Below are 19,230 nucleotides of genomic sequence, written 5' to 3'. Positions count from 1 at the left end.
TGTGAGAGCGCTACCACTAAGCCAGGCTGAAATAAACAAGATCCATCTACAAGTCGGAATATATAGCCAAAGCTGACCTGAACTGTGCGAACCATTTGCACTGATGGAGCCATTGTTCTCATTGAAGTTATAACAGAGTGTGTCTGGAAAATGAAAACATCTCACTGGTGGAGTGCTTTTTGGAGATTGCACAGAATACAGGAGGGAATTACATTCCAGTATAATAGCGCCACACACCACTTGATGCTCTTCCATTCTCAGTCAATGCCACCCCGCTCATATTAATAGATCCAGAGCACAATTATTTGTTCTTCATTAGTTATATTCTTTATACCTTTTATGATCATACCTTTTTCAAAAATACCAAATTTAATCATAAAATACTACAAAATGAGCCATACTGTCATCAAGTTTGTGCTGATGTTTTCCAGTAGGATCATGAAATGGGATCTTTACTCACCACTCTCCTGTTTGCCACTTTCAGTATTCCAATTTTTGAAGCATCTATCAAATTTGCCTACAAATCCTGTTTGACAATTTCCCGTGAAGCGCTTTGAGCCGTTTCAGCATTATAGGTTTAATTTAAAATGCAAGGCTTATTCCCATTAAAATGTCAATTTTGTTAATTAAGTCATTTTAAAAAGGCTCAAATTAATGCAAATTTACATTTATATGGCATCTTCCACATCCCGAGGGAAGAGGTAGTGGTAGAGGCAATGTTACAGAGGTGGAGAGTTGAGCAGGCCAGAGCACGAATGTAAGGTTTAAAGGACAGCTGAGAGTCAAACAAAACACTGAGGTTTCACTCAAACACTGCAAGGTGGAGTATGTATCCAAGTAATTTGATGCTGTCGATCCCTGTGGTGACAAGACGTTGACTGGAACCAAGTAGGAGAGCCTCTGTGTAAGTGAGGAAGGGAGTTCCAGAGCCTCGGGGCATAGTGGCTGAAGGCACGGCCACCGACGGTGGAGCGGAGGATTCGGGGGACAAGGAGGAGGCCAGAACCGGTGGAGCGAAGGCAACGGGCACTGTGGTGAGGAGAGAGGTCAGTGAGGTGGGGGGAGGGGGGGCAGTTGTGGAGGGATTTAAAGATAAAGGTGAGGACATTGCCAAGCACGAGCTTGCAGATATAAAAAAGGAGTAACAAGGATAGAGCTCTAAGAAACACTATACGTAACAGAGCAAGTGCAGAAGGAGAAACCATTAGACAATGTAAAATCAGGAGAGAACAAAACTATGAAGGTGGAGCTGAGAGTTGAGATGGTAGAGAATGATGGAGTGCGGGAGGAGGCAGAGAGATCAAGAAGAACAAGGAGGCAGAGAGAATCCTGGTCACAGATAGAGAGAATATTGTTCTGAAGTCCTGTAGCTCAGTGATTAGAGCACTCGCCTTGCAAGCGAGACACCCGGGTTCAATTCCAGACAGGACGAAACCTTGGGCAATTTTCCTTATTCCACACGTCTTATAATAATCCCTCCAAAAAACAAAACAATAATAAATTGGTCATTTTCAATCCACGACTGTTTGTGGGATACTGCTGTGCGCAATTGGTTACTGCGTTTCATCCACAAATATACAGTCAATTTATTTTACAGTATATTCTGTGAAGCGCTTTGCGACGTCTAGAAGACGTGATTAGCGCTATATCAAATTCAAGGATGATTATTATTATTATTGTTGTTGACTACTTTCATAAAGGAAGTCTCCTGGTACTGTGGGCAGATAGGAGAGGTTTGTGCAGTTTAAACAAAGAATATCAAATGGTAAAGGGGAGTGAGAAAGAGAGGGATTATTTTAGGTGGCTGATTTGCAGAAAAATTACCATCAGAGATTGGGTTATCTGAATAGCCTGCTTCTGTACTTGAACAATCTATGATTCTAAGGTAACAATGCAAAATGCATCAAATGGTCAACTAAATGAGAAGTGTAGGATTTTCAAACTGGAAACATTCAAGTGTTTACAACAGCAAAATGAAACAACTCAGAAGTAGTACATGAACAAAACCACGTGCATGTTGGCTATAGAATTTACTTACAAAAACAGTCACTGCCCATGACTCCATAATTACTGTGAAGTATGTTTGATGTGATGAAGTGCTTAAAAAGTAAGTTCCTTCTTGAATAACTAAACAGAAATTGCACAGACTGAACTTGCGTAACTGTAGAAAGTAACAGAATTCTGAGCAAGATGTTCAGGCAGGTTTGGTTTAAGTGTGATTTCCTTCAAACAGATACATTAATTGGTACATGATTATGATTATAATTAAGAGCAGAAATTCTGATAGCCTGCAAAACCACTTTTAAATTTCTGAAAATGTTTTAATTCAGTCTAAATTTGGAATCCTGTTCTTTAGAACTAAAGAAAACCAGCAGCTAAACCAGATTAAAACTAAATTTAACAATTTTATTAATTCTAAGATAATGGTTTCAAGCATAAACCTGGTGGAATTTCAGATCCCTGAGAAGGGGTTTTCTCCTGGTGTCCTGGCCAATAATCCCCCAAATTGGCAGTGTTGGTAACCCAGCTCTTGAGCCAGGTTCCGCAGTATTCTAGGGCACTACTGATGGCAGCACAGAACCCTAAAACACCCTAACCCCCCCCCCCCCCCGCCTCGGGGGCAACCCACCACAGTGCCCCCCCCACCACCCCACAACCACAGGGCATCCCCCCCTCCCCACAGGCAACACCCCCCACAGGGCACCCCCCACAGGGTACAAGGTGCAGAACCTCAGTGACTTGTTCACCCCCCAACCAAACCTTATATCGAAAATCTGTCTGATTTCTCTAACCCCCACAACATGCACCACTAACTTTCCTCACAAGCTGCTGAGATCCTCATGCACACCTTCATCATCTCCAGGCTCAGCTAGTCAAGCACCCTGCTTGCTGGATTTCCCAGTTCCTTCCTTCATAAGATACAGATCATCCAGAATTCTGAATCCCGTGTCCTCTCACACTCGTCTCTGTTTGCCTGTCACTTCTCCCCCACATTGCTCAGCTTCAGTTCTGTTATCTGATGCATGTGAACGATATAACTCATGTTTGCCTAAGTTTTTCTTTTCTTTGTATTTTTTTAAAATCATTTTATTGAATTGTTTAGTAAAAAATAATAAAGGGGAGGTTGGATAATAAATATTTTCACAGATGGAGAATAAAACATGGAATTCAATTGTTGAAGCTGACGCCCACAAATATACAGTCAATTCACTTTACAGGATTTTCTGTGAAGTGTTTTGAGACGTCTAGAAGACGTGAAAAGCGCTATATCAAATGCAAGGATTATTATTATTATTAGTTAATTTTAAAACTGAATGATCGAAAACAGAAGTATTTAAGGAAGTGGGGTGGAGGGGGGAGAGGAACAAGTAGAAGAGTAGCTTATGTTAAGAGAAACAATACACAGACAATAAACTGAATGATCTATATCCGATCAAACCTGACTTCCAACACAGCAGACAGAGACCCTCATCCACATTTTCGTCACCTCCTGCCTCAAGTTTTCTGAGTGCCTTCCTTGCTGGTCTCCTCAGCTCACCCATTCATAAATTCAATTGATTCAAAACTGCACCACCCATAATCTCAGCCATTGCCAGGCTCCACTGGCTATTGCAGAACAGATCGATTTCAAGATCACTTATAAATCACTTCATGCCTTATCCCTTCCCTACCTCTCTAACTTGCTGACACCACGCACTGCTACCCAACCCCATTGCTCAGCTGGTTCTGAATTTCTCCTTGTCCTTCATCCTCACCCCATCCTCAGCAGGCGTGTTTTCAGCCAGAGGCAGAGGTGTGGGGGGTGGGAGGATACGAATATTAGTGGCGCTACTTCCTGTCATTCCCTTGCTGCCTCAACATACCACTCTGTCTCTTTTCCAGTCACTCTTCACGCTGCTCTCACAAGTTTGTACAAAGCATGAGATAGTGATGAGTGAGCGATGGGAAGAGAGGAGCAGGAGATAAAGGCGCAATGTATACATCGCCAGGGTAAGGCGGGGGGGGGGGATGGGGGCATTACCTCAACCACTGCTCTACGAAACTCGAACTCTCTAGCTCAATCGTTCTACCCCGCCAATCTTTAGATCGCACCCGACAATGTAAGATACACTACTCATTAACCTTCACTCTGGAGCAAGCTCAGTAGGACACTGCATTAAGGTTTGTGACGGGACTGCCAAGATGTTGCCCAAGCCCTCCACTGTTAAGTGACTCACTGGTACTAGGTGGGTATGCAACATAAGGTCTGGTTAATACAATTTGATGAGGATAAAATGAGGTTGTAACTACAGACCCAAAGTTATCAGACTAAATCCAACTCCTAAAGTTATAAGTAATTTATCAGGTAAAGATTGGTAAAGTCATTCACATAGGTCTATCTTACTTCTTGTCATGTTGGTATAGTTACACTAAACAGTAATCACCATTAGGTTTGGATATCAATATTAAGCAATTAACCAGGAGATTCAGCACTTGCAACACATAATCAGAGAATGTCATGGTACATTCTTTCCATCAATTCTGTGCTGTGTTTTTCTCAAAATGAGCCAACAAATAAATAATCCTACACTACAATTCTTTGAATTTGGTAAGATGGATATCAAATTGTCCCCTGATGTTGTTGATATGATTGATATGCTTCCAACACCTTTGTGGGTCACAAGACCCTATCTCATGTGAAGGGCAAGTTGATGTTGGATGTAAATTCTATATGTGTGCATCTGGCCTACGCTATAACTAATCATTTTTTAAAATAACATTAGATAAAAGTAGATGGAAAAATAGTTCATTCTATAACATATAAGAGCAGGAGTAGGCCATTTGGCCCTTCAAGCCTGCCCCGCCATTCAATCATAGCTGATCTTCTAATCTAGCTCCAGCTAATAACCTGACCCTGCCTTATCCCCATATCCCTTAATCCCTTTTGCAATAAGAAATCTATCTATCTCAGTCTTGAATATGTTCAAGGACTGAGCATCAATAGCCCTTTAGGGTAGTGAGTTCCATACATTCACCATCCTTTGAGTGAAGAAGTTCTTCCTCAACTCAGTGCGAAAGGGCTGGCTTTCCCATAACTAACATGAGCTCAGCTGCTGACACTGCTTTTGGGTCAGAAAGTTGTAAGTTCAAAGTCTACATCGGAGACTTTGAGCTCACAATCCAGGTACCACTCTATTGTATTAATGGGGGGAGCAATCATCCAAACAACTCAAATTATCTGGATGATTGTTCTCCCTCATTGCTCTCTTAGGGACTTAAGTGGCACACATTAAAAATATTTTCTTGCAAAACACTGAGAGGAAGTTGCGATGTTATACATCTAAATCACAGGGGGGAAAAGATTTTAAAAAAGGAGAGACGTAAATAAAATGCTTTAATGATAAACTAATTAATTTCACTTTCATTAATTAAATACAGTAAATAATGAACCAGTTGCTCTTTAAACACTATTACAAATATGATGCAGGTGCTATAGTCCCATTATCAGAGCCTGTTCAACCAGGTGGAATTATTTTTACTTTTCATTCAACATTTTTTTAAAAAATCCCAGAATATTACCGGCCAAATCTGTGCTGGTTTTTTCACTAAAAAAAGGACACCTAGCCTAATTTCACTTGCCCAATCCCATACCTTTAATATTTCTCTTGGGGATAATCAAAACAATTTCCTTTTTTAAACAAAAATATAGAACACCTTAGCTTGTGATCAAGGATTCAGCATTCTGATCATCTCAAGACATTTTTTTCCTAACCTTTCTTCCCCCATTTAATGTTTTTTCTAACTATGTTTGTGCCCTCTAGTTAGTACCATACTTAGTAAAAATTATTACTATCAGAACCCTGCTTAATCATGCAGATCTTAGACCAATTCAATATTTATGAGGTTTTTCAACATTGCTATCCAATTAGCTTCAAGAAAAAAAACTTAGAATTGTAGAATTATAGCACACAAGACAGCTTTTCAACCTATTATGCCTGGGCTAACTCTCTAACAGACCTATGCATTTAGTCTCACTCTCCTGCCCTTTCCCTATATATTAGATTTCTCCTTTTCAATTATTTGCCAAATTCCCTTTTACAATCTATTAGATTCTGCTTCAATCATCATGTTTGGCAGGGCATTCCATGTCCTAATAATCCCCCTACATTCTTATAATGCTTTAACACGTTGAAGTGTCTCAAGTGATTTTACAATTACCATCACGGGTAGGAACAATTACCATCACGGGTATAGACCACTCGTCTCGCAACCGAAAGGACCTGGGTTTGATTTTCGGGCAGGGCAAAACACAGAAGAAGAAACCCGCTTATTAGTCGATTGGTGGATTGCTTTTCCAGGGGTGATAATCCATTCAAAAACAAATAAATAAATAATAATAGTAATTTGGTCACTCAATCCACGACTGTTTGTGCGACACTGCTGTGTGCAATTGGCTGCCACATTTCGCCCATAAAACACTTTGCAGAGTATTTTCTGAAGCGCTTTGAGACGTCTTGAAGATGTGCAAATCCCTATGTCAAATGTAAGGATTATTATAGCCAAACTCAGCAGCCATTTTTCATGCATTTTCCAGGTCCCAAAAATCACTATGAGGTGAGTGATTAATTTATCTCTTTTCAATACATATACATAATAGGATTTATGAGATGTAGCAGGTAGAGATATTGTGCATTACAGTAAGTTATTCTCGGATTAGACAGGCAAAAAGGCCCGAATAACTTTCCTTGAATTCAAATAAACAATGACCCAATCTTTGCTCTACTTTGGTCACAACTACAAACCCAAACAGTCGAAATCGCACAAGTAAGATATTTATGAAAAATGTCCAATGGCATATGTTAATGTTAAAAGGGTCTGAAATGCTGTACTCTGTCCAGCACCTTGGGACGTCCTCATGACGTGAAAGGCGCTATACAAATGTAATCTTGTTGTTGTTATTAATACTTTCCATCCATTCTCGCACATAGAACACCTGCAGAACATACAACAACAACAAAATTACATTTGTATCGTGCCTTTCACATCGGGAGGATGTCCCAAGGCGCTGGACAGACAGTTACAAGGCGTCATTAGGTTGACAGTCAGGGTCCACATATCTCTACAGATTTAGAATCAGCTATAAAAAGTCCTATAAGAAATCCCATCGACATGATAAAGAGCCATATCAAATAACAATAACAACTTGCACTTATATAGCGACACTGAAGCAGGGTAGCGTCCCAGAGGGCTTGACAGTGGCAGAGCATGATGCTGAGCTGGATGGAGGGGGAGGCGACCGGACAAATAGGAAGGTCTTTAGGTGCGATCTGAAGATGGGGAAGGAAGGAAGGGGCAAGGCAAAGGAAGAGGAAGGGTGTTCCAAATGCAACCCTAATAGATTATTATAATGTGAGAGAGTTGCACCTTATAGTTGAATGCAGTGTATCCAGAGACAGATAATCACAAAAAGGGGCACTAAGAAATAATATATTTACACAGAGAGTGGCTGACACATAGTTGAAACAGAGTTCAGAAATGATTTTGAAAGCGAATTAAACAAATCTTGAAGAGGAGAAATATTACAGGGTGTGGAGATCCAGCAGGAGAAAGGGATTAGACTAGGTGCCTCAAGTGGATGAAAGCACCAGCACAGACTTGTAGGGCTGTTTCTGGAACATTCTGTGATCTACAATTCAGCTTCACAAAACACATAGAGCATTTAAAGATTCACCATTTCCTTCCCTCCTTCTGCACTACAAAGCATGACCAACCCCTGCTTTTTTTAAGCTCTCAACCTGTAATTTAGCTGTGGGCCAAATATAGGGAATGGAATTTTAGGGTGGGCTGACTGTCTCTCACACAACAAAGCTTTAAAAAGGGTGTTTTCACTTTTAACGTCCTCCCTCATAACGACTGCAATCAGTTGCATGGAGACGTAGTGATTGTGCACAATGTGGTACCCCACCCTCTGCTGAAAACCAGTTTGTTCCATATGCTGAAAACATGGTGGTCCTGGCCTGAGAGCATAATACAGAATGACGCAAGTGCTCTCTTTTAGACCAGGGTGGGGAAAGGTGGGGTGGGGGGGTGGAATAAAAGAGTCTTAAGAGATTAATCTCAGCACGATTGTGCGAGTTACTCACAAGCTGCATTTTCTGCTAAATGAACTGCACTTAGTTTTAATTTTTACAATACATGCCTCTCAAGTTTAGACATCCAATTATATAAAGAAGAAATTGCATGTTCTTATTACATCAAAACATTATTATTACATTCTGAAACATTTCACATGTAATCGATATCAAGTGTAGTCAAACCCGGCAACATTTAGGGATTGTAAGGTTCCTCAAACAGCATGTTGTAATTGACCAATTTATCTGAAAACTAGGAGAAACTTCCTCTTTCAAGTAGTTCTAGGATCTTTAATCTTTAATGTCCACTTTGAAACAGGACTTTGTTTTTTTTCCTCATCTGAATACTGCATTAACCTTAGAGAATAATAATAATGTCTTGCATTTAACATAGTGCCTCATCACTTGTTGAGTCTTCACAGAATACACTGTAAAATAGATTGTATTTTGTGAGCGAAACATAGCAGCCAACTGTACACAGCACTGGCCCGAGAACAGTTGTGGATTGAGTAACCAGATTATTACCCCAAGAAAGCAATCAACCAATCGACTAACAGACAGGTTCTTACTTACCGCTAGGTAAACAGAGGTGTGTAGATTAAAGAAACTTGCCTAAGGTTTCGCCCCACCCAGGAATCAAACCCAAGTCCTCTCACCTGCGAGGCAAGTGTGCTAACCATACACTACAGGAGTATGTTTGGGCTTGAAAACCTACTGCCAAAGTAGAGATTCCTACCAATTGAGCCAAACTGATACCAAAGGACATCAACAGCATAGAGGCTGCTGATTCACACAGATGGTACAAATAATGTTGGGTTATATGTTAGAGATATAATAAAAAATAATCCTTGCATTTGGCATTATAACCCCTTTCACGTCAGGATGTTCTAAAGCAGAGCATGAATATATTGCAAAGTGGAACAATTTTTTTGTTGGTAGGCAGTACGTGACAGCTAATTTTCATACTTAGTAGCAAAGTTAGTAGGATTTTTCTCACTGAATGTAAATCATTCACAAGGGGTATATAGAATCATAGAAACATACAGCCCAGAAGGAGGCCATTCAGCCCATTGTCTCTGTGCCAGCTCTTTGAAAAGAGCAATCCAAATCATGGTAAGTTGAGGGAAGAAATGTTTCCACATTTTCTTAGAACATGAAAAATTCAATTTTTAATAATCACAAAAAAAATGAATAAATTACAACAGCAATTTCAATTTATATGGCACCCTTCACCTAGGTAGCATCTCGAAGCAATGTGGTTTCATGCCAAGCTAGAAAAAAACGGAAGGTAACCTGGGGCTAGGGTTGTCTACGTATCCCACGGGTAAAGGGCATCTTCTGCCCACATCAAAGAGGAGACCTTCTCCCACTGCATAAATATGCACGTTCTTTCTCCTTCCCCAGTACTCTTCCTCCCTGGTACAAACACAAGACTGCAGTATTAAAGAATGTTCGCCAATGGTGGAATGGAAAGAATGAAGGACATGCAGAAGTTCCAAAAGAGCTGAGCTCAGCCCTTCCCATTTGCCCAAAATAATTAGAAACATCAACCCACATTCCCAATCTTCGCAATCTGTTATTTCTGAAATGTGATTTCTTTCCTCGTCTTGCCCCCTCCTGCCAACCTCCTCCTCAGCAAAAACAGAGTGCAGCTCATTTTGCTCACTTCCAAACCACTTCCCATGCTTGGCAGCACAGAAATTGTTTCTATATACTTGATTTAAAGACCAGGTCAGTTGTTTCTCTCATTGCCCAACTGAGTGCTTATGTGCTGAGCGCATCCATCAAAGACAGCTTCCTGCCACGGAGCCAGAGAAATAACAACAACATCTAACGACAATAACGTGGTATTACATCTTGGCCAACTGAAAATGTGATTGAGATTTAAGATATTGACCTATTACGCGGGTTGTTTAAACCATGCATGCATTGTCGGAACCTGGGATACCTTACTTAGATATAATGTGGATTGGTATTAACAGTAGGACTCCATGGACCTGCAGTATACGAGAAATACAGTACACTTCCAGCACTAACTAGCTGCTTTCCTGTGCATTGCTCAAATAGTGCCATAAGATATTTAGTGTTCATATGAACAGACAGATGAGATCTCAGTCTAGCATTTCATCCATAGGTAGGCAGCTCCAACAATACAGTGCTACCCCAGAACTATATTGTTGTGTCAGCCTAGAGTGAGTTTAAAGTCCTAGCTAGGGGCTTGAACCCATAACTTTCTGACCCAGAAGCAAGAGTGCCACATTGGCACTATGTGTATGTGTACAGAAAAAATGACAAATGCCTTTAATTATATAATTAACAGCCAACGAAAAGCCTATGCAAATTGACTAAAAGTGTGTCAGTTAGTAGACTCTCACTTTATAAATCTTGCATTTGATATAGCACCTTATCACATCATTGAGACATCCCAAAGCGCTTCACAGTATATATTGTAAAATGGACTGAATAATATTTTGTGGGCGAAACATTCTATCAGAATGTTGTATGCCACATCAGACCTTGAGATAATAGTTCTGGCTGACACTAAATAAGTATTGGGAGCACTGCATTGTCAAACGCTGTCTTTCAGATGAGACGTTAAATCAAAGTGCTATCTGCTTGCTGTGCACCAATGATTGCCATTTCTGGCTACAAAGGCCAGTCAGTACATTTGACATCCAAAGTACCATATAGGATCCTTGCACTCTTTCCCCCTGCTTCTACGAGCCAGAGTCTATAAATCACTAGTTTCTATGTTTGACAGCAATCTTTAAAGTGTTTTGAGATGTTTTTAAGTGATCACAAGAGAAATTGGAATGATTAGGTGGCTCATGTGGAGAAAACTCCAGTGCACATTTGATGAGTAGAAAGGCCTGTAACAGAGCATTGGTCTTGTAACATCAAAAGACAGAGACACAGGCATAATTACTCCACTTAAATTACAACTTGCTATATTTACACATGCCCGTTCATTGCGTACCTAAAGAAGTCTCTGCTGACATTCCAAAATCCAGACTTGTGATGGCCAAACTTACGGAATCGCCCAAATTACATAAAATCTGATAAAACTGCAAAAATCTCTGAATTTCTGAAAACAATTAGTAAACAGGCTTTTGCTTACAATCCCCCCATAGTCTTGTCCCACCTTACCTCTGCAACCTCAAGTCCCACAGACCTGGCCACTTCACTCGATGGACAATGACTTGCATCATGTCCCCAACCCAACCCTTGGAAGGCGGATTTTCAGCTTATGTGCCTCAATTCTCTGAACTCCATCCAGGAGTCATTCCGATTCACTCCGTCCTTCACCTTGCTCAAAGTCTGTCTGAAGACCTACCTCTTTCTCCTCCGCTAACACACCCCCAACTGTGGTGCTAGGCCAATATTGTTAATTGTCCTCCTAACATAAAAGGCGCCATATAAACATAAATTTAAATTATTGTTAGCCTGCAAGCCAGCAATTGAATGACTGATATAATTGTAAAACTCAAGATGCGTACTTGTAACATAGATTGATCTTTTTATCTCCCCCCCTATACAACAACAATAAAGGCCAGAATTCTGCACATTTGCTCCACCTTAGCCAGTAAGACTGCAATAGTTCAGTCACACTGGTCAGGTCAAAAGAGATTCAGAAAAATCTCCCCAGCCCTGGCCCATTTCATTTGTATCCTTGCAGAATACCCAACCAACTATTACATCATCAAATTCACTGGAATAAGTCCAGAATCCTGACCACAACCACCCTTCCTGGTAAACATTTTCAATCAGTGATAACTCTGTGTGAAGAAATACTTCCTAGTGTCTCCTGTGAAAAAATTGCTTTTCACAACCGTAAAGTCTCCTCTCTTATCTTATGTATTTTACAATGATCAGAATTTCTATTTCTCTTGTATTGCATACGGAGCTTTTCCATCTACATTTGCTATCAATGTTTTGGATTTTTCATTACTGCTGCCAGTGTTTACCTATTGTGGTTGTTGAATTTTGCTTTGTGGATTCATTCTGAGCTTTAAAGAATAATGTTTTCTGTTTAATAGAAGTCAAAAAGCTACTGAAAACTATTACATTATGACTATCTCATACAAATATTACACTTTTTTAATCTAAATTGAGTTATGATATATTTATAGATAAAAAATAATGATTAAGAGGGCACAAATTTAAGATAGCTATTAGCAGATCTGAAAGGAATTTAGGAGGAACTTCTCTACACAAAGACTGGTGAGAATGTGGAACTCACTGCCGGAAACTGTGGTTGAAGCAAAAAGCACAGTTGTAATTAAGAGGAAACTTGAAGCACACTTGAGGGAAAGGGGAATAGAGACGAATAAGAGAAGGGTGGAGATTCACTGTGGAGTACAAATGCTGGCAAGTCTAGTTGGTCTGCTAGGCCGATTTCCACAGCACACTGTGGCTGAAAAATTATTTTATATGCAGAAAGCGTATTTATGATGAAGCAGAAAATCCTTTTTGGAAGCCTTTGTTCACACTACTGTATATTGATTATTTGCAGAAAAAGGGTATTGCACTAGGCATTTTGAGTTACAAGAACTCTTTCACAAGTTAGAAGATACCACAGATCAGTCAGGGTTGTCTGTTTATTCTTGAAATTAAGTAATAAATCTGCAAGTAGAAAGGGTTCAAATTATAAACCATTCCCATGTACTGTAGTTTATCATTGTTGTGCTTCAGAGAGGAAGGAAGGATATTTGGATCCACGGTCACAATAATCTGAGTCCTGTAGCTGCAGTGGTTAGAGCACTCGCTTTGCAAGCGAGAGACCTGAGTTCAATTCCAGGCAGGGTGAAACCTTGGGCAAGTTTCCTTACTCCACACGCCTAATAATAATCCCTCCAAAACCAATAATAAATTGGTCATTTTCAATCCACGACTGTTTGTGGGACATTGCTGTGCGCAATTGGCTGCCGCGTTCGCCCACAAATATACAGTCAATTCACTTTACAGTGTGTTCTGTGAAGCGCTTTGGGATGTCCTCCCGACGTGAAAAGCGCTATATCAAATGCAAGGATTATTATTATTATTATTATATATAATTCTATTCTGTACAATTCTAACTTGTGGGTTGTTAAGTCACTACAGACCTCATTTCAGTAAATTAGTAACACTTACTATGACAGTAAGCATGACCAACGTCATTTCCTACGCATTGTGCTTCCCGCATGTAGCTCAGAGCATGGCACACAATAAGTAATATCAGTGATCTACCAACCTGAAAGTCAGCACACTTTTTCATGACAGAATGTGAATGGCTCAATTTCAATTTTCGGATAAGAAAACCAAATTGTGTTATGAGCAAGCCGTATTATAGTGAGGTGCTTTATAATGAGATTGACCTGTATGATGGCACTTGTTACTTCAAAAAGGGAAAACTTGAGGCATCCAAGGAGATCTGTAAGATTATGAAATAAACATACTTATCTCAAGAAGGCTGTTTAAGCTTCTATCACCTCCAACTAAAATATACAGGTTGGGCAAGTTTAACTAATAAGTTTAAAATGCTTTTTTTAAACAAATGGCCATAACTATCACCTAGTCTTCGCTTGTAAGATTAATTTATGCAAAAATTTAAGATAATAATAATAATCCTTGAATTTTGATTTAGCACTTTATCACATCTTCTAGACGTCTCAAAGCGCTTCACTGAATATACTTTAAGTAAATTGACTATCTGTTTTATGGGCAAAACATAAAAATATGAAGATAAACATAAAGACCAAGCAGAACTGTGGAACATTCTTAAATTAGAAGTGTAATAATCTTCGTATCCTTTAGCTGAAATGGCCATCATTCTGGGACCCTGTTATATGCTAAATGAACTAGTAGGTCACACGTAAAGGAAACAATTTCTCTTGTGGATTGTGTTATCAACTGAAATCATAAGCCCATTGTTACAAGACACTACCGTTTACTGTGAAAGAGTTTATCATTCATTCACTATGAAGTTAATCCACTCCTAGGACTGCTACAGCTTTCTAGCCAGCAGGAAACATGTGCAAGAACATGAATTTAAATTCAAAGCTTGCCAGAAGTATTATGCTTCAAAAGGATTCAAACAAATCAAGTGTTCATATGGACACCAAAGGAGCCTTACTCTAAACTCATGCGCATAATTATCAAAAGGCTGTATAGGACAGTAACACTTAACATTGTAAAAAGTATTTTTATTTTGTTGTTGTAAAAGATAAGAAAAGTGGAACCCCCACCCCTAGTTTCAACCTTCCACCTTTAATGTAAGAGTGCATGGATCTCCGAGGACTGTTTCAGGATTTCTTACAACCGTGTTTATTTTTATAGTCGATAAAAGAATTCCTGCTGAGTTCTTTTATCAATGTTCTTACATCTGAATATTTCATCAAATGTGTTTATATTATGCAATAACAAAGCACAGAACAAGAAACTCTGACTGATTAAGGTTCCAACCCAAAATGTTGATCTACTTCGCGTTTAAGTATTGATTGACCTGCATTTCTAGTGCGTCTCTCTATCTGAAGATAAAATGGCAAACTAAAACTATTGAAAATACTCCCCCTAGCTATATTGGAGAAAAATTACACCATTACATTTTCAACCTTAAAATAAATGGTTTGGAGGATCCATTGAGCTGCCACCTGCTGGAGCTCTATCCGGGTGACAACTTTGGCTCGGCCCCTCCCTCCTTCAGGGTCCATGTCAATACCTTTCTCTTTAACCATGCCTTCAGTCATCCCACCCCCATTCCCCCATACCCCACATCCCTCTTGAATCCAATCCCAAGCTTGTGTGAAAATCCTCGACTGTCCAGCACCTTGGGACTTCCTCCTGAGGTGAAAGGTGATATATAAATGTAATATACTGTTTTGTAAAATAAGCTAAAATTTAAGATACTAACAAAAATTATTTAAAAAGTGAAAAAGGTACACAGAAAAGCTTTGGAAAGTTATATTTTCTTCCCTGATTCTTTAAAAAGAAAATAGATAAGATGCTTATGGCACAGAATATTAAAAGTTATTAGAAGCAAGTAGATAAGGTGCTGCACATGAATAAAAATCAAAAATACAGACTCAGTGGGGCAAATAAAGTGTCTGCGTTGTAACATTCTGTTTGTATTCCTAGTTATTTCAAACTGGTCTTTAAGTGGGGGGGGTGGGGGGGGGGGGGGGCGTGGAAGGAAGAGGCATGTAGGTAGAAAACACTTTAAATATTCTGGACAAAACACTATCTTGACTATGCTTCGGATGCAAAGCTGGACTATCCAGAACCTTGGGATGTCCTCCCAACATGAAAGACTTTGTATTTTAAACAAATTTATATTTATATAGTCTGTACACTTGACAAAAAATACCTGTGAAGTGCTCAAGACCTTTCACTATGATAAGCACTATATAAATGCATTATAAATGCATTATAATGCATTCAGTTAGACATTCTGGATACCATCGCTAGGACTTTGAACCAAGCTTTGATACTTAGTATTCCAGTCAATGCTAAGTTTTGCAAAGTTCACAACCCACTGTCTCAGGATTCTAGCAGCATATCTTCGCACACTAGTCTTCAATTTGTAATACTGGTCACTCTTTCCTGCTTTTGTTCCAAATTATGTGGTTTATAAAAGAGAAAAATAACCTAATGATGTCTGCAGAAAAAATAAAAAATAGTTCGAAAGCAAGCAGATTGTGGGCTTCAGAACTCCTGCCGAAGACTCATTTCATTAGTCAATCTTCCGTTTCCTCATGTCCATTTTCAGACCTCAAGCTGACTTTCTTCAGTTCTACTCAGACAGAGCACAACTAAGTGCAATTGCTAACCAAACCAAAGAAACCTCCTTTCCACTCATAAATAATTGTAATCAGAGGCTGAATAATTCTCACAGTGAATAAGCTTACAGTTTTACATAATACCAAAACATCTCAAAGCACTTTACAATAGCTGAGTTACAATAACTGAGTTTAAATTAAGTGACTGATTCTGTAAACAAACACAAATGGACAAGTAGACAGGATTTTAGAGAAAGGCATCTCAGAGAATGGAATTCAACATGGAACGTGAATCCACAATCTTCTGCCCAGAGGCAAGAGTGCTGTCAACTGGCCTTTTTTTGATTTTGACAAAACTGTAACTTGCAACTATAATTAATTTGTTGAACACATCGTAAACAGAACGATCTTAAATGCACAGGAATCTTAAATTGATCCTCAGAAATGCCAAAGCAGACATTCACCACAGAACAAAACTCCATTCACAAAATGAGGGGTCCTATGCATATTCTTACATTTTCTTTCCAGTACAATGGGCATTTCTCCAGAATATAGCGTTGCATTAAAGAATAAGGAGAGGCTACTTGGACTGGAAATTGGGCAGGAGTTAAGCTTCACAGATACCTCCAAATCATAACAAAATTTGGTGGAATGGGTAAGATATTTCATATGCTACTTAAACAATATCCAAGACACTATGTTTAAATAGCCCTTTGTTGGTTCAATGGAATTTATACATTGCAATGATATTTTACATTTCCACCTGAAGCCATTGCCAATTGCATTTGCCACACTTTTACTATTTTCTGTCTGTTTCCAAGAAGGGACCTTAACTTCATTTAGTTTTACAAAAGACAACATGTATTACCAACATCACATCATATCATGCCAGCCTGGCTCAGCCGGTAGCACTCAGAAAATTAGACTGAGATTCCACCTACCTGTTTAGGTGGATGCTGAAAATCCATGGCACTTTTGATAAAGAGAAGGAATTTCTCCTGCTGTGTGGCTAACAATACTCCAGATTTAAAAAAACACGTAGTTATTCGTTGGTCATAGCCTAGGTAAATACACAGTCACTATTTTACAGAAAGCTCTGTGAAACAGTCATTTCAACGTAATGGGGCAGTGGATCAAATGCAGGGCTCATTATATAACTCACAAACCATTTCTGATTCACATCAGAACAAATAAATTCCTGCTACTCTATATCCTATATCTCTCAGTATCAATTCCATCCTATATAAATCATTCACCATTTATATTCCTAACAGTATTAGCTTATTCATGTACATTCATTACAGTTTACGGTACTTCTATACTTCTAAACATTTCAAAATGCTTCATAGTAATTACTGTCAAGTGCAGCGACTGCTTTTGTAGACAAGCAGTAGTCATTGTGCTATGAAGCGAATAACCAATTAATCTGGATTAGAATATAATTAATAATACCATTTTAATTGATTATTGGCCCGAAAATCAGGAGAAACTCTCTTCAATATATCCATATCCGATGCTGGCCTTGACCTTCTGATCCAGAAGTGAGAACGAAGCCAAGCTAAATTTACAGAAACATCTGTGTAGTAGGACTCAGTCCAACCCATTTCTGAAATAAATACTTTTCATTCATTCTCACACAATATTTTCTGAAGAAAAAACACGGTCTCATTCCATCCATCTTTCAGACTACCCCAGACTGACATTCTATTTCAATCCAATACCCAAGAACATTATTGTTGCTGTTACATGCTGTGACATCCCAAATCCTTAACATATAATCAATTCCAAATCTTTCAAAACCAAATTACATACATCACAATCCATGAAGATCAATCTCTGACAAAGTCATTCCCCATAACAAACGCTCTCAATCCCACTTCAAATCATCTGAGGTAGTTTGAGAACCGACCTTTCCACGCAACGACAAACACTGGCGCCGAATCTTACTCCACCAGATTACATCTGTCAAACCATACCGTGGACAATAAGATCCTATATCACTGAATTAACCCTTCCTATTTCTACTACTAAACAATATTTCTATTTTTTATATTCATCCTAAAAAAATGATCACTGACTATCCCTCCTTTTCTGAAAACTCCTTCAAACCCATCCGCTATAGCTCACTAACCGGACCTATCCCACCTTCTCTTGCGAATCCCTGAAGGACCTACTTCAATCACATCCCCGAGCTCACCGAATAGTCACACAGTATCCTCACACCACCCTCTTCCAGTACAGCAAACCAGAGAAATTGTCTTCACAGATGGGGTGAGGCGGGAGCGGTGCCCCGTTTTCCCTTCACCACCTTTATTAATTTGGGGGGAAAAAAAACACTTTCCCATACCCTTTGAGGTGCTGATCCAGTTCCCCTTTTGCACGATCCATTGATGGAGCGAGCCTGAGCGAGCCTCAGTGGCAAATGAATTCAGTCTGGTCAAGCTTTGCCTTGTAATGTTATAGGGATTGCAGGAATAGGTAGGGGAGGGGGTGGGGGGTCATCTAAAAACACCTCAGTCCGCGCCTGGTGTGCATCACACCGTCGCTTAAACCCAATGAGAAAACCAACCATGACACCCACCCACCCACACACCCCCTCCCCACACACACCCTTCGCTTCCCCCCCCCCCCCGACCAGCAGAAGTTTGCTCATCGCAATACGCGTGAGCCGCCAACTTTCCGCCTGGCCGCGCCGCCAAGTACCTGTTGTGTCCCCCGCCCTCCCGGGTGCCGCGCGCATTCGCTCGGTGCCGGTTATCTATTCCGCTCCTTCAGACACCTCTCCGCGTCTCTCCCGCCCTCCCTCCGCTCTTTAACGTCTCTTCTTCGCCCATCATCCACAGTCCCTCCTGTTGTTGCTGCTGCTGTGCTGCTGCTGATGGTGCTGTCAGTGAACGAGGAGCCCGGATGTGTCTCCCCACCCATGTTATTTAGAGCTGTGGCTGAGCTTGAGGGAGGGATGGAGGGAGGGAGGGAGGGAGGAGGTGATTTTTTAAAAATCTTTTTTACAGCCAAAAAAAATACCAGAGAATTGGCACTCCAATCACGCAACTTGCCGAGAGAGGGGAGGGCAGGGGGGAGGGAGGAGGAGGAGGAGCCCGCTGAGGAGGCGCCTCGGCTGGGCCGGGCCGCCGGCCCTGATGGACGGCTTTCCCGCTCCCCGCTCGCGACCAACCGCCGTCGAACTTTCCACGGCGCGCGCCGCCCGCCCGCGCCACCCACCAACCGTCAACTCGCCGGCCGGCAGCGCGAGCCCGGCCAGTCAGGGGCGGGGGGCGGGGCCTCTCCTCCCGCCCCGCCCACCTCCCCCGTCCGTTCCTCATCCAATCATTGAAGGGACTCACGGGATTGACGTGCCCGCCGGC

General features: G+C 40.5%; 1 protein-coding gene across 2 annotated transcripts in view; it reads right to left on the bottom strand.

The window, feature by feature from the left end:
• The window catches only part of LOC103187352 (zinc finger and BTB domain-containing protein 7C), a 72,497-nt gene extending 53,690 nt beyond the window's left edge, over positions 1–18,807 (bottom strand). For both annotated transcript variants that reach the window (XM_007906802.2, XM_007906804.2), the window contains exon 1: positions 18,569–18,807. The gene's annotated coding sequence lies outside the window, so the exon portion shown is untranslated. The remainder of the gene's footprint in view (positions 1–18,568) is intronic.
• Between the last annotated feature and the right edge of the window lie 423 nt (positions 18,808–19,230).

The sequence above is a fragment of the Callorhinchus milii genome, unplaced genomic scaffold (genome assembly GCF_018977255.1).
Source record: "Callorhinchus milii isolate IMCB2004 unplaced genomic scaffold, IMCB_Cmil_1.0 Scaffold1, whole genome shotgun sequence".
NCBI lineage: Eukaryota > Metazoa > Chordata > Chondrichthyes > Chimaeriformes > Callorhinchidae > Callorhinchus > Callorhinchus milii.
Note: the sequence above shows the minus strand (reverse complement) of the source record. Positions and strands in the feature narration are given on the sequence as shown.